At 51.5% G+C, this 14,589-nt stretch overlaps 1 long non-coding RNA gene across 1 annotated transcript in view; it reads left to right on the forward strand.

Annotated features, from left to right (window-relative positions):
* Nucleotides 1-9,585, forward strand: part of LOC132001366 (uncharacterized) — a 9,955-nt gene extending 370 nt beyond the window's left edge. The window contains exons 2-3 of the long non-coding RNA XR_009399601.1: nucleotides 8,821-8,921; nucleotides 9,381-9,585. This is a non-coding gene — a long non-coding RNA (uncharacterized LOC132001366). The remainder of the gene's footprint in view (nucleotides 1-8,820; nucleotides 8,922-9,380) is intronic.
* Nucleotides 9,586-14,589: the final 5,004 nt, after the last annotated feature.

Raw genomic sequence — 14,589 nt, forward strand, 5'->3', positions numbered from 1 at the left:
GGGGGGGGGGGAGTGATTGGAGCTCCCAATTTCAGCCCGCGAAAGTCTCCCGACTCATTGCTATTCTTGGGCTCAGGAAATTGCTTAAACGCGATCTGATTGCCAGCAACGTGCAGCAGAAGTGGGGGGTCCGGGTGTCAGTTTCTTTACGTGCATGGCTCGGCCTCGCGCGCGCTCGCTCGCTCCGGCTCTCGCCCTCCCTCTCCCAGCAGAGGCCGGGAGTTGCCGCTCGCTCCGGCTCCCTTTCTCTCCCTCGTTAGCATTTATTGCCTTCTTTTTGTCCTTTCCAACTTGGAGAGGGCCCGGGAGCGGAGCGCGTGTGGATCGGACGCCCTCGTCAGCGCCGCCTTATTCATTCGCTCCCCGGGCAGCAGCGGCGCGGAGCGGGAGGGCTGCCCTTTCCTCCACCCCCCCAACCCCCCCATTTTTTAATACCCCATTAAGTCTGATTGACAGTTAAAGTTGTTCCGAGGCTTCACTACCGTTCCTCCGAGTGGCTGCCGCGGCCTCCCCTCCCCCTGCGCAGTGCGGGGCGCGCGCGCGGGCGCGCACACGGGCTCGCTCCGACTCGCGCTCTCCCGGGCTGGCTCCCCTCTCTGCAAGCCGGGACTTGCCGGCGGTGTCCCTGAGGGCTCGCAGCAGTAACTCGAACACGCTGGAACCGACTCCTGCGAACCGGCTCCCTCCCCGAGACATTCCTCCGGGCCCGGGCCGCGGTCTCCCCTCCCCGAGCTGGGGCCGCCCGCGGGGCCAGGTGCCGGGTCCTGCGCGCGGGACAGGCCCGGGGGAGCTCGCGCGCGCTTTGATCCAACCAGGTGGACCCGGGGTTATTTCAGGCTATTTGGTCAGCCCCTGCCTCCAGGTAGGACCAGGAAACCGCTCCCGCCCTTTGCCCAGACGCCTTCTGTCTTCACTTAGGCTGCACTTTCTTAGTCTTGCCCGAGCCCTTCTTGTGGCTGGGGGCGGGGAACAGCTGGGGAGCCGGATTTTGCTTTGAGAGGCGGGGGTGAGGAGGGTTAAAGGAACCTCTGCCCCCAAGGTGCCAATAAAATCCCCATAAGATTAGCTGGGAGCATATTTATTGCTCATCTGGGGTAGAATTACCTTGACTGACAGCAATTTCTTTAATAACAAAAGCCTGTAAACAAGATGTCCTACACGGGAGCCCCTGTGCTGGGCAGGCAGCGACTTCTGTCTTTGGGTCTCCTTGGGCTGCCCTGGCCTGGCACCCACCTTCTCACCTCCCGCCCTCCCCACCCGGGGAGAGCATCTCCTCTGCTGCAGGGTGGGACCCTGCTATTTAGAGAGGTCCGTCGCAGGAAGTCTGGGAAGTGAGTCACACAAAAGCAGTTCCAGTTAGAAGAGCTGATGGGACTTGCCTCCCACTGCCCCTGACGGTTCCCTGGCCAGGAGGCCGAGAGGATGAGCCACGGATCTACTCTGTAATCTGGGGCAGGAGTTCTCCAGCCAGGCCTGTTGGGGCGAGGAAGCCGGGCCTCACCCCCAGACCTTCTGATTCAGCAGGCAGGGTGCCTTGGAATTAGTAGGTTGTGCAGTGCTCCACCTGGGAGCCCTGCCGAGGTGAGGTGCCGGTGAGGGAGTCACTTTCAGAAAAGCTGATGTGGGGGAGGCGGTGGCTGGGGATGACCTCCCGGCCCACGGCTCTCTAGTTCTGGGGAGAAGTTCTGCAGGCCAGGCGAGGATCTTCCTTCCAGGTGAATTGGGAAACTTCTCGTCTGCAAGAGTGGGGTTGGACAAGAGCTTTCACACAAAGAGCGTCTATTAGGACATTCAGTCCTCCCATGGGCCTTATATTAGTAGCTCCATTTTCTGATTACCCAGCCAGAAACTAGAGGAAGGAGGGATTCAAACATGGACCTGATTTCTCCCCACACACTATCCTACTCATGCGCAAGGGGAGGAGAGAGGGGATGAGGCTCCCTCCCGTCTCCATGCAGCCCCCCCCCCCCCAAAGTGCGATCGAAGGGCGGGCCATTGCCTTCATCTGACTCCTAGGCAGTGGCGAAGGGCAGGGCTCTGTCAAAGTGCCTGTGTCCTCCCACCTTGGAAGTCTCTAAAAATGGAAAAGAAATCCCAACCCGAGAGAGACAGGCCCTTTCCACCCAGCCACGCCTGGTGTCAGCCCGGCCTGCTAATGAGACGCTGGGGAAATCTGGAGCTGGAACCCTGCACTCGGCCTGTCGTCATCTGTCATCTGTTATCCTCGGAGCCGCCTAGTGGCGGGCTTGCCACACTGCGCCTCTGGGCAGCCCCTGCGCGGTCTCCAGGGTTCCTGCTCACTCACCAGCTCTCCTTTTCAAACTTCCAGATCTTTCTCCTACGTCAGGGCAACACCCCAAGCCTAAAAAGGGCCGCGAAGATCATAGCCCCACCTCCACACGTGCCTGCGGCTTGACCCAGGAGACAACCAGCCCAGAGATCTTAAGCCACTCATAAACACTGGCATGTTCACCTGTGTCCCCTGGTCCCCAATATGCTACCTGCCCCCATTCACCCTCCTGCTCAGCAGGGAGCCCCATGCAGGACTCCATCATGGGACTCCAGAATCATGACCTGAGCCGAAGGCAGTTGCTCAACCAACTGAGCCACCCAGGCGCCCCTACTCACCCCATCCTGACGCCGGATGGTCGGAGGACCACTGGATCCTGTTTATGTTTCCCCTGTGCGTGTCTTTGGGATGGAAGCCGGGTAGAGGGCAGACGGGAGGTTGAGGACCCACATCAGCATCCAGGGTATCAGGCCCTTTTCACACATACTGATTTCCGAGACGAGGCTGCCTGCCAAGGTGGGTGCCATCCCAGCTGTTTAATGCAGGAGGAAACAGAGACACGGCCTATCCAAGTGACCCACGGAAGCCCACAATGGAGGGCCCCCTTCCCTCCTCCAGCCATCAGCTTTGGGCAGAAAGCGGAATTAAAAGGAACAAGTCAGGCCGTCCTAAAAGGAGGTGGGGGCTGGCTTCTGGCCCGGAAGCAGACCCCTTTTTCTACTTGTTCTACCTTCAGGATTTGGGTTTCGTGGGCCTGCTATCCCTGTGGGCCTCAGGCTTCTATTATCAGCTGCCCAGAGGGGTACGGTCTGTCCCCTCTTGGTGACACCTCTCCCCCACCTGATCCCCAGGAAGACGAGGTTGAGGGGGCACTGGGCTGGGGGCTGTCTGGAGGGTCCCTGTGGCTTGGCTTTAGTGAGAACTGCAGGATCTCCCCTTCCGCCTCCCCCATCCCTTGTCCTTTGCTCTTGGTACCTCTCCTTCCTTAGTTTCCTTGGGGACAAGGGGTAGGGAATTTAACTCCAGGGTCAAGTTTGAAATTTCACATCCCAGCCCAAGGAGAGGGCCCCACAGCCAGCCACCGCACCCCCTCCCCACCCAAAAACCATGAAAGGAGCCTTTGTGGGTTTGCTGGAGTGGGGGGTGAGCTGTAGTCTGGAGAACTAACTTTTTCCATGACTCAGCTCTCCTGGCGCAGGGCGGGCACAGGAGGTGTGAGGACCCAGCAGGGCATTTCTAGAACTGCCTTCCAGCCCAGAGCCAGCGGGGGAGTCAGGGTTAGAGGTGGGGCCCCCAGGGGAGCCTCCCCTGAAACTAGCAGGGAAACTTGCTGGCCTTGGATGGGCCACAGGCTGTAAATGTGCCCCTCCCCCTCTGGGTCCCCCATTCTTTACTCTCGCGGCCCCAGAGCAAGCACTCGACTGTTCATGGCATAATGAAGAGGCAAAGAGCTGGAAATATAAATGGGCATCAGCGTAGCCTTTTATTTATGAGGCTCAGAGAAGGCAAGAAAGTCACCCAAGATCACACAGCTCATAGATGGAGATGGGATTTGAACCCTGGTCGAATGCCCGGTTCCGTCTCCTTTATCCCCGGAGGTCTCTCACGACACGTAGGATCACCTGGGGTTCTTGTCAAAATGCAGATTCCCGGGCTTCCAGCCTAGACTGCCAGAACCAGCATCCTGGGGTGGGGGTCCACAAGTGTGCATGCCAGGCCGGAGACTGCGGGGCACCCAATGTTAGAGAGCCAACTGCGTGTTCTCAGCACACAGTGCTGTGTCTCCGCGAGGAAAACAAGCTAGGGAAACAGAGGTGTTTTACACTCGCCCATTCAGTCCCCCCAGCGGCCAACCCACTCTGGGGGGCTCCTCTCCCTGGGCTGCCCTGGACCAGCCTGGAGGCATGTGGGGTAGTGAGGGGCGACCGGTCAGAAAGGAACAGAGCCCGGCAGCTCTGGTTCAAGCCCTGGCTCCGCCAGCCCCTCATGCCCAGCTTCCTCATTGGTAAAGGATGGATAATAATGAAGATAAATTTAGCTACTCAGAAAATCCCCTACCAGGAGCTCAGTGAGAGCCCGGTCTTGTTTTTATGGTGTGGTCTGTGTTTGTCAGGCCCTTCCCATCTTGCTGAGGACACAGTTTGACCCCGTGCAGAGAGATGGGGGGTGGGGCTTACATTTTGCTTGTGTTCCTAGACCACCCTGGGGGGCGTGGCTTCTGGACCGCCTAGCCAAGCTGCGCACTTCCCTTCATTTCTTCACTTCCCTTCATTTCTTCCGGTTACTTTCTACCCCCCCTCGCCCCCACACTTTCTCTCTGGCCAAGGTAACACCCATTTGTTTTCCCAGTGTTTCCTTTAGCTCCTATGCTATTCCCAACACCCCCCCCCGAAACTCTTCCTGGCTGTCGCCATCGTCTTTGCCTCAGCCAAGACTGGCCCCGGGGTCTCGTCACTTGACCCCAGTACTTCCCTCCCTCCCAGCACACTCACACTGCGCCATAACTGGTTCCACATCGAACTCACACCAGACTGGGAGCTTCTAGGGGTAGAGGCTGAACGGCCTCGGTGGGCGGGGGGCCCATGCAAGTGGTGCCGGACCCCCTCAGGGGTTAATGGTCTGTTGTTACCATCTTGAAATTGATCCCTTTTCCCGCGCACCTTTTGTAAGTGAAGTCGGACCTGCTCTCCCCCCACCAGTGAAGAAATTGAGTCGCTAACACTAAGCCTCAGGAGCAAAGGTAGTGAAAGATTTCATAGGTATATTCATTCATTCATTCACCAGCTGTTTATTGAGCAGCTACTGTGCCAGGCCCTGGTCTAGATGTTGGAGAGACAGAGTGAGAAGGACAGCAAAGTCCCTGCCCTCACGGGGCGGGCATTACTGCCTTGCCAGGAGGTAAAAAGTACGAGGGAGGATGCAGGGGAGCTGCTCCTGCTGCAGGGTCTGGACCAGCCCGCAGGGGACTGGGAGTGGACGCAGGGATGGCCCTGGCGAGGCCATGTGGGATGGCTCCAGCAATCAGGCAAAACTGGGTGGGCAGTGAGACCCGGAGGCTCTGCTGCCGTGAACACCCAGCTCGGGGACCTCGGGGGAGATCTCGTCCCTCCTCCCAGGGACCCTCCTATGGAGCAGGATTTTACCAGCGATAACTGGATGCGATCACGTGTGCGCACACATGCACACGCACACACACATGCACACCCACACACGCGCGCACGTTTCACTTGACCATTGGCGACTTTGCCCCGAGCAGAACCAGCTTGCAGTGTCGAATGAGGCGGCTGGACTTGGAGAACCTTGTGGTCTACGGGAAATCAGTGTTCCATGAAGTTTAAAATGCGCTGCCCTGTGTGTGTGTGTGTGGCGGGGGCATCTTTGTGGAGACGGCACCTGGGAGGACAGATGCTGTGTGAGACGGCCCGCCAGCCTGGGGTACCTGCCCAGCCACAGGAAACAGAGAGGACAAAACAGGCTTCAGACAGCGGAAGATCCCTGTGGGGGAGGAGGACACTTGGTCTGCAAAGGCTGGAGACTTGTGGCTCAGTGGGTTAAGCCTCTGCCTTCAGCTCAGGTCGTGATCTCTGGGTCCTGGGATCAAGCCCGGCATCTGGCTCTCTGCTCAGCAGGAAGCCTGTTTCTCCCTCTGTCTCTGCCTGCCTCTCTGCCTGCTTGGGATTTCTCTCTCTTTCTCTCTCTGTCAAATAAATAAATAAAATCTTAAAAATTAAAAAAAAAAAACTTAATAAAACACCCTTCTCTCCACCCCAATACAGAACATTTACTGGGTGGGCCCCTTTCCTCCTTGGTGAGGACTGGATACATATATAAAAAACCCAAACCAAAAACCCAGAACAGACAGATGGCTTCTCTCATCCATGCAAACCTGTCCCCCACAGGTGAGTATTTTCTGTGGAGTTAGACCTTCCCGTCATCTCCGAGGATGTGGTCAGCTCGCACAGGCGAGTTTTGCTGGTGGGTTCTGTGGGCTCCCTGGGAGCCGACGCTGGGACCGGCTGTGTTTACTCTGGCTGCTGGGGCTGGGTGGAAGCACAGGCCACGGCCAAGGCAGGAACGTGGCAGGAGCACAGACAGGGTGGGTGTGGTGGTGTAAGCCGAGAAATCTTGGGCAGAGGCCAGGAGGGTACCCAGCGGTTGTCGCCTACCTCCTGCCTCCAGGTGGGTCACATAATCCTAAATCAGGGCATGGAGTATTGGTGTGAGGGCGACTCTGGGGTTGGCATGACTGGTCGAATCTGAGCTCTACCTATAGGGTCGCTGTGTGAGCTCGGGCTGGCTCTTTGCCTTTCTGAGCCTCTGGGTTCTCATCCCTAAAGTGGAAATGTTACCACCTACAGAGATGATGTCTTTGGAGGGCTTGGTACCTGGCAGGGGGAAGATACTCAGTGGGTGTTCCTTTCCTTTGTCCTGGCAACACGTCCTCAAGGATCTCACAATCCGGGTGGGGCGCCATGGATGGAGAGGCTGAGTGACAGGGTCCCCGTCCGTGGGGGAGGTGGAGGTGGGGGATATCTGAGTGGCAGGGTGTGATAAGCCTTCGCTGGTACCAGAACGGGCCCAGAGCCGGGGCCGGAGGAGCGCTCCATCCTTACCCCACAAACATTTTCTGTAGATGGCTCTGTGGCCCATAGAGCTTCTGTGGCAACAACTCAACTCTGCTGTCACCGCAACAGACATCATGTAAACAGATAATACATAAAGAGCTAACGATGTGCCCTCTCTCATGATTGTGGCTGTGTGCCGATAAAACTTTATTTATGGTCACGGAAATGTCAATTTCATATCATTCATACATTGTGAAATGTCATTCTCGTCTTGATTGCTTTCCAAACACTTAAAAATGTAAGAACCATCCTTAGACCCACAGACTATACGTAAAAAGGCTTGGGCCAGACTTGCCTGGGGGACTGTAGTTTGCCAGTTTCTGCCCTCGACCACCACCACTGAGCCAGCAAATGTCAGTCTTTAAGAGACCTAAGAAATACATGAGGTGCGAACCTCAGACAAGCAGAATCTGTTTTCTTGCCCTCATTCTGGAAATGGATCATAAGGATTGGTCCTCATTCATGTCCACTGTAAGAAGTAGAGAATCACTAGGGAGACTGAATGTACTGAGAAGTTTAAAAAAAAAAAAAAAGGCAGTAAGACATGAGGGTCTAGTGATGGATTTAGGTCCCCACTACTAGCTGACCTTTATGGAATGCTCACTACGCCCTGGGTGCTATTTGTAGATGCTCAAACACAGCATCTCATTTATTCCTAAGAGACGGGACACCGAGACCCCAAATGTTGTCACTTGCCTGAGAGCATTTGTAAATTCTCAAGCAGGAGGTAGACCTCTCGGAGGGAGATCCTGGTGCCTCTCCTTCGTTGCCTCTCAACACTGGACCTGCCTTTAGATTTATTGCATCTCTGCCGTTTATTATGAGAGCGATTTTTATTATGATGACAAGGAGAGCCCAGTCCCCTGTCCCCTTGGCTCCACATACGTGTCCCAGATACGCCAGACTCTTCCCTTTGCTGCGTCTGGCCGGCTGTGGCTCCGTGGGCGGGGATGCAGGGCTCTCTCCCGCCAGCTCTGGTTCCATCATTGAGAGGCTTTTGCTTGGGCAATTACTTCAGTGTTTTTTTTGCATGTTGCCCTCATCAATTTATGAGATACCAGTAGAGAAATGGACAAATGGAAGCACATATTCATGCCATGAAGATTATGTCTCTTATATATATGAAACTTATAAGAGGGTTGCCTGGGTGGCTTAGTCGGTGAAGTGTCTGCCCTCAGCTCAGGTCATGATCCCGAGGTCCTGGGATCGGGTCCTGCACTGGGCTCCCTCCTCAGTGGGGACATGCTTCTTCCTCTGCCTGCTGCTCTCCCTGCTTGTGCTCTCTCTCTCTCTCTCTCTGACAAATAAAATCTTTAAAGAAAAAGAAACTTAACAATAATCATTATTATTTCGCTTTTTCCTGGGCGCTTAACAGACATAAGGTCCTGGGCTTTGTATGGATTTTGTTCCTTGGCTGTCATGGTCACCAGCTGCCGAGGCACTGTTGCTGTCCCCATTTAACAGATGAGGAAACCGAGGTCCACATAGGAGAAGAAACCTGTCCCAGTTGTGCAGGCGTGGGTGGTGTTGCTGAAACGCAGATGGGATAATCTGATCTTCTGGACATTGTGACTCTGTAAACTCCATTAGGGGCTTATGGAACTTAGGCTGTGGTGGTCAGTTATAAAGGAAAAGAACACACTCCCCCTGCCAGCTCCCAAATCATATGCACACCATTGACAATATATTGGCTCCCTGGGAAGTGAAGTCTGTCTTCCCACAGTTAGGGCAGTAATATCCTGGAAGCGTTAGGATACACACTGGTATCACCAGCATGATCCTACGTTTGGAAAGAAAAAGCTGAAAGTACGGACTCGTATTAATTCAGTTACCATTTGGTCGGGGTTTCCTGTGTGTAGGCAGTACACTACATGCTTCGCACTCATTGAATTTAATCTTGTTTAGTCAAAATGGCTCCTTTGAGGAAGGATCTGTATTCCCCATTTGCAGTTGTGGAAATGAAGGTCAAGCAGCTCGGTCAAGGTCGTGGAGCCAACGGGCAGCAGGTACGGAATTCAAATGTGACTTGGTTTTACTACAGAACCCGTTGTCTCTGCTTCTCTCTCCCCCTGCTCTGGACCTTTGTCTTTCCTTGTGTCCCTCTGTGTGCACACACAGGCACACACATCCACACACACAAAGAAGGCAGTAAAGGAACACATCAAAACGTTGCCAGTGGCTGTCTCTGGATGATAGTACGTGCCTGTGGTTTTCATCTCCTTTTTAGGTCTTTTTACATATTCCTAATGAGCTTCTTTCTAATGAGCTTCTATTAAGAAAAATCTACTTGATCTTTTTGTACAAGTGTCTTGTTTTAGAGTGTGCAGGATATGAGAGCTCTGGTGTGAGGCCACAGAGCCCCTAACCATGGGCCTCCAAAAAAAATGCTAACAAATAAGACAGGGGAGCCAGAACCTTTGCTTCTTGGAAATGCCTAATCCGTCCTATAATACCTTGCTTTGTAGGAAAGTTCTGTGCATAAATCCCATAAAATCCCATAATGTGGAGCTGACACTGAGCTTACCCAGAACAAAATCTGCTAATGATCACTGCTTGCCAGGAGCCTGCAGAGGGGATCGACACGTCACAACCCCCATGCCTGCCTTCTGCCGAAACCTTTTCCGATTAGGGCCCTTTACACGAGTTTATAAAAACACTTTGTTCAGATCACGTTGGCTCTTTCTTTTGTCTTGCTTGTGCACTGAGATTCTGTGGAGTCAGAAGGGACTGAGGCGAGTCCTGAAGTTTGGGATCCAGGCAAAACCACAGGCTTGGAAATGCAGCCAGGACGACCCACCAAGCCCACCCCCCTGCCTCCCTGCAGGGACCCGCCTACCTCCGAGGCTGCTGCTGTAGGTGGGGGTGGCCATCCTCCGGGGGAGGGGGTGGGGTGGGGGGTGGGGGGGGTGCTGGCAGCTGGCGGCGGGCGCTGCCCTAACAGAGCCAGAGCTCTGTGCTCCCACTTCCTCAGGCTGAAGATGAGGGTGACATTAATTACCTGGCGAGGCCACCTGATGCTCTCGATAGGTGACCTGTCCTTCATCCCCTCTCCCCAGCATACTGCCTCCCCCGGTACCTACTGCTCAGGTTTTCACACTCAGGGTTTGATGGAAGTTTGTAAACTGTAGGTCTGAAAAGACTAACAGAGAAGTTGCAAAATTGGGACTAAGAGTTCCGGTGTACTCATGTGTTAACTAACATTTTATAGTTGTTTCTATCCATGCACCCAAGTGTCCGTCCGTCCATCCATCCATCCATCCACTGTCTGTATGCTTTTTTTCTTTTTTTAACCTGAGATTACATGACAGGTCCAATGCCTGATAGTTCCAAATACTTCATGTGCAGTTCTTAAAAATAAGAACTTTCCACCACGTAACTATACTACTTTTTTTAAAAAATATCTAATTTATTAACTTGAGAGAAAGGGAGAGAGCGGGTGCACAGGGGCAGAGGGAGAAGCAGGTTCGCTGCTGAGCAGGGAGCCCGATGTAGAACTTGATCTTAGGACTCTGGGATCATGACCTGAGCTGAAGACAGATGCTTAACCACCTGAGCCACCCCTACAGTATTTCCCACCCCCCCAAAATCAGGAAGCCAACATTGATATGATGCTGTTATGTAATAATCTACAGGCCTTATTCAGACGTTGCCACTTGTGTCATTAATATCCTTTATAACAAAAGGAAAATATTAAAAAATTTTTCCTAACCTGGGAAGCAGGCCAGAGGAACACATGGAAGTTAGTTGTCACGTCTCTTTTGACGCCACATTCTGGTCTTCTACTTTTCTTTGATTTTCATGACCTTGACATTTTTGGAAAAGCACAGCTTGCTATGGGCTGAGCTATGTTCCCTGTAAATTTGTATGCTGGAACCCTAATGCTGATAGCACAGAATGCAATTGTGTTTGGAGACGGGACCTTTAAAATGAGGCTGTGAGGGGGGGGTCTTTATCCAGTCTGACTTATGTTATAAGATGAGGAAATCTGGGCACACAAAGAGACCCCGGGGATGTATGCACAGAGGGGAGAGACCATGTGAAGACACAGGGAGAGGGTACTGCAGGGGAGGAGGAATTTCCTCCTTCTCTCTGGACTCTTCTAGCTGGTTTGGGAATGTGATTGATATCAGACAGATTAACAGGAGAGAAAACCAAAGTTTTATTACACATGCACAGAGGCCCAATAATGAAACTAAGACCCAATGACCAAGGCAGGCAGTCTTCAGACATTGTAGACAAAGAGATGGTAAATTTGTGAGAAATTGACAGGATAAATGAAAGCAGGTGTTTGGGAGCTTTAATTAGTACAGAATTCTAAGCAAATTTAGGCTGAGACCCTAGATTAGGAAAAAACCCAGCAGGGTCTGTTTCTATGGTTTTCTCGACTTTAAAGTCCCTAACTCTGGTGAGGAGGATGTTTTTTTTTTTTTTTTTTTGCTTAGTATAGGGACGGTGTTTCTCATGTGGGAGATTGTGTCCTGCTCTCAGGGGGATGGACAAGTATCTGGGTATCCTTGTCCCTTGTTGTTTTCCAAGGAGCTTCAATTCAAGATCATCAAGATGCCATTGGGGAATATTTTGGGATGGCCTGCCCGGGCCCTTACAGTGTCCTCCTCTGAAGCTGTCCTGGAAGCTCACATACTAAATGCTGAGCTGGGGACTGGGGAGGGAGAAGCTGAGTTAGTCAGTGAGTGGTAAGAGATCTGCAAAAAGAGGAAAAAACAGATCAGAATGAGGATGAATGAAAGGACAAATCTGAGTGCCTTTCTACACACCCCACCAAACCAGGCCCTACTCTGGAAATAAATCAGTCCAATATAATGTCTATGTTTCATTTACCTGGTGAAAAATATTCAATCTTTCTTTTGACAGACTTAAGTGACATGTTACTAGGCTGGTTTGATTTACACAGAGGCAACATTTTCCACGGATGATTGCACAGGCTTCTCCTGGCCAGGCAGTCGGTATATCTAGGGCATGCCAATTTTGGAGAACCATAGGGGCTAAGCTGTTAACTCCTGACTGGGGGGTTGTCAAAGTTTGCACAATGGTATTGAACTCTTGTTCCATTACCAGACAGAGAGTTTAGGATTACCTTTTCTAATTTGTAATCTCTGAAATTTGGGAATAAGACTTTTAGTGCACTACAGACATTAGAATTTTGATATCTCCATGGCTTTTCTAGGATTTCTCAACAGGCACATTTGTGCAGCATCATTTTATGAGCAAAGGAGCCCAAGTTTGCAATTCAGCTGGCATTTAGGGTGGAGTGCTTAGTGAGGGAAGGAGCCAGGCATCCAGCACCACATCATTCTGACCATTTAGGTGGGAACATTCTATGTACTTAGTTGCCACATGAAATTGAGAAAAACCAGTGCAGTTTATAGGTAAGGTTAGGCTGGAACCTGTAGCTTTCAAAGTCTGGAGGGTTCCATGACCTTTGCCACTGCTCATGTTAACATCCGTCTAGCTGTATTCGTCATGTGGTCCTGTCAGTCTCTGAGAGCAGAACAGGTTGAGAAATAGCTGATGTGGGAGGCCTATGGTTGGTTCTGGCAGCAAGAAAGCTTAGCGTTGTCACCCAGCCAAGTAAGTCCAGAATTTTGATCCACCCAAATATAGTCTGTGGTGTTGGGCAATCTAACGAGGGGGGCAGCCGAGATACCCCATGTCATACAGGGCTGATCTGCAAAAACATTTGGTGATTTGGCAAATGTCTGTGCTGGTTATTTTTAATCTCCTTGCTAACTTTGAAGGTGCCATTGTCAGCAGCAAGCCACAGGGTTTGCCTGCCGCAGAGTCCTGGTCTACCTCCCAGAAGTCTGGTGGCACGTCTGTCTTCAGTGCAAAGGGAAACACTTTCAGCTCTTGTTTCTACTCTGACAAGGGATAGTCCTTAAGCTTCTGTGGAGATTTTTTGGGGCCCAAGTAACTCTCCGGGGAAAAGGCAGAGTGACGTTCTCCCGGTCGTGGATACCATACCCGTGGCCCATGCGTCTTCCATGCTCGGTCTTCCAGGTGTCACATCTGCAGGAACGAAGACCGGTTCGGGTTCTTTACATTATCTGAATGCTGACAGCCAGCAATCAGACTGATTAGTTACTGCGGCCGGCTTTGGAAAATGGGCCAAAGGGGGTGTTCGGTTGGCGCTTCACCGGGTGAAAAGATAGGGTCAGTAAGAGCAAGACAGGTTGGAAAAAGCTCATGTGCAGACTTCGGGGAGTAGAGTCGAGGAAGATCAGCACTCCCCAGTCAGCCTTCTATTAAGGGACTTAACCTGTGACAAAGTATTCAAAAGAAAGTTGTTTTCCATTTTTTGTTCGTAGTATCACAGAGCCTGTAAAGCAAGAAGGGTAGGTGAAAGAGAAGTTTCTTGATCTGTGCTCTTGGGAAAAGCTGTCTCCAAGGTGGTGCAGTCTGCTTCTGGGGCTTGGCGCTTGGCCATGGAAATCCTTATTTTCAGGTCACCTGTTAGGGCTGTCTCCCAGTCGTCTTGAGAGTGAGAACCTGGGTCTACTTTGGTTGGTGCAACATGCATGAATCCAGGAGGATTTTTCTTTTATTTTGATGGCAGTATAGGTGTTCAGGAGCACCCCAGAGGGTCCTTCCCAGCAAGGTGATAGAGTGTGCTTTCTTCTAAAGATCTTGATGTACATCTGGTCTCTGGTTGAAAGGGGTGGCCAGGCTCACCAGGTGATGGAAGGCACACCCCTATTGCTGCCATTAATAGGCTGGAGGTATACCAGTTAGCCTTACGCAAAATTAGTCATAGCATCAGATTGTTCCTTTCATCCGTGAAATGAAAGGTTTAGAGATACCATAGACATTGGACCACCGAACATTGTTCCAAAGGGGGTCAAGCCATATCTCCTATTTGGAGAATCCCAGATCTTCATAAGGGCCAAGGCCAAGGTTCTGGCCATTTAAGACTGGTTTCTTGACAGATCTTCCTTAAGTTCCTTTTTCTTTCTAGATGTTTAGGTTTCCTTTGCCCTGATAATTGAGGCTGACGTAGGGTATGAAATTTTAATGAAATTAAATTTTTAATTTTAATTCTTATAATCAGGTGATTTGTCTTTCTGCTAAAGTGAGTACCTTGGTCTGACTCAGTCCATAAAGGAATGCCAAAGCAAGGGATGATCTCAGGTATTAATTTTGTAACCATTGTGATGGCATTGGGACATCTAGTTGGATAGCATTCCATCTATCCACTATGCCTGCACACAATAATCAAACAATGAGAATATCCCACTGGTGAGGACAAATCTATAAAATCTATTTGAATGCCAAGAAAAGGGCAGTGTGGACCAAAAGGGGTAAACTGAGTTCTTCCAGAAATCTTGGTGGGATTTCCAAGCAGTGCACTGGGAAATAATTTGGCCAGAAATTTTGTGGATGCCAGGGCAAAACCAATGGTCTTTTAGATCCTTAATTATCCCCTGTTAGACACATGCCCCTTTGGGTGAGAGATAAGTACAAGGCAAAAGGTTACAAGTGGCTAGGGAGTCTTTTTGGCCCAGGGTAGAATCAATTGGATATTGTTCTGCTTTCTTATGGGCCCAAGAGTCCTTTTCAGATTGTCATTTGGGTCATTTGCCTAATAATGAATAATATTACTCATGGGTAAAGGGAGAGTTAGAAATTGGGCGAAGGAAGGATAAGGACATCTATTTT

Source organism: Mustela nigripes, chromosome 14, assembly GCF_022355385.1.
Source record: "Mustela nigripes isolate SB6536 chromosome 14, MUSNIG.SB6536, whole genome shotgun sequence".
Taxonomy (NCBI): Eukaryota; Metazoa; Chordata; class Mammalia; order Carnivora; family Mustelidae; genus Mustela; species Mustela nigripes.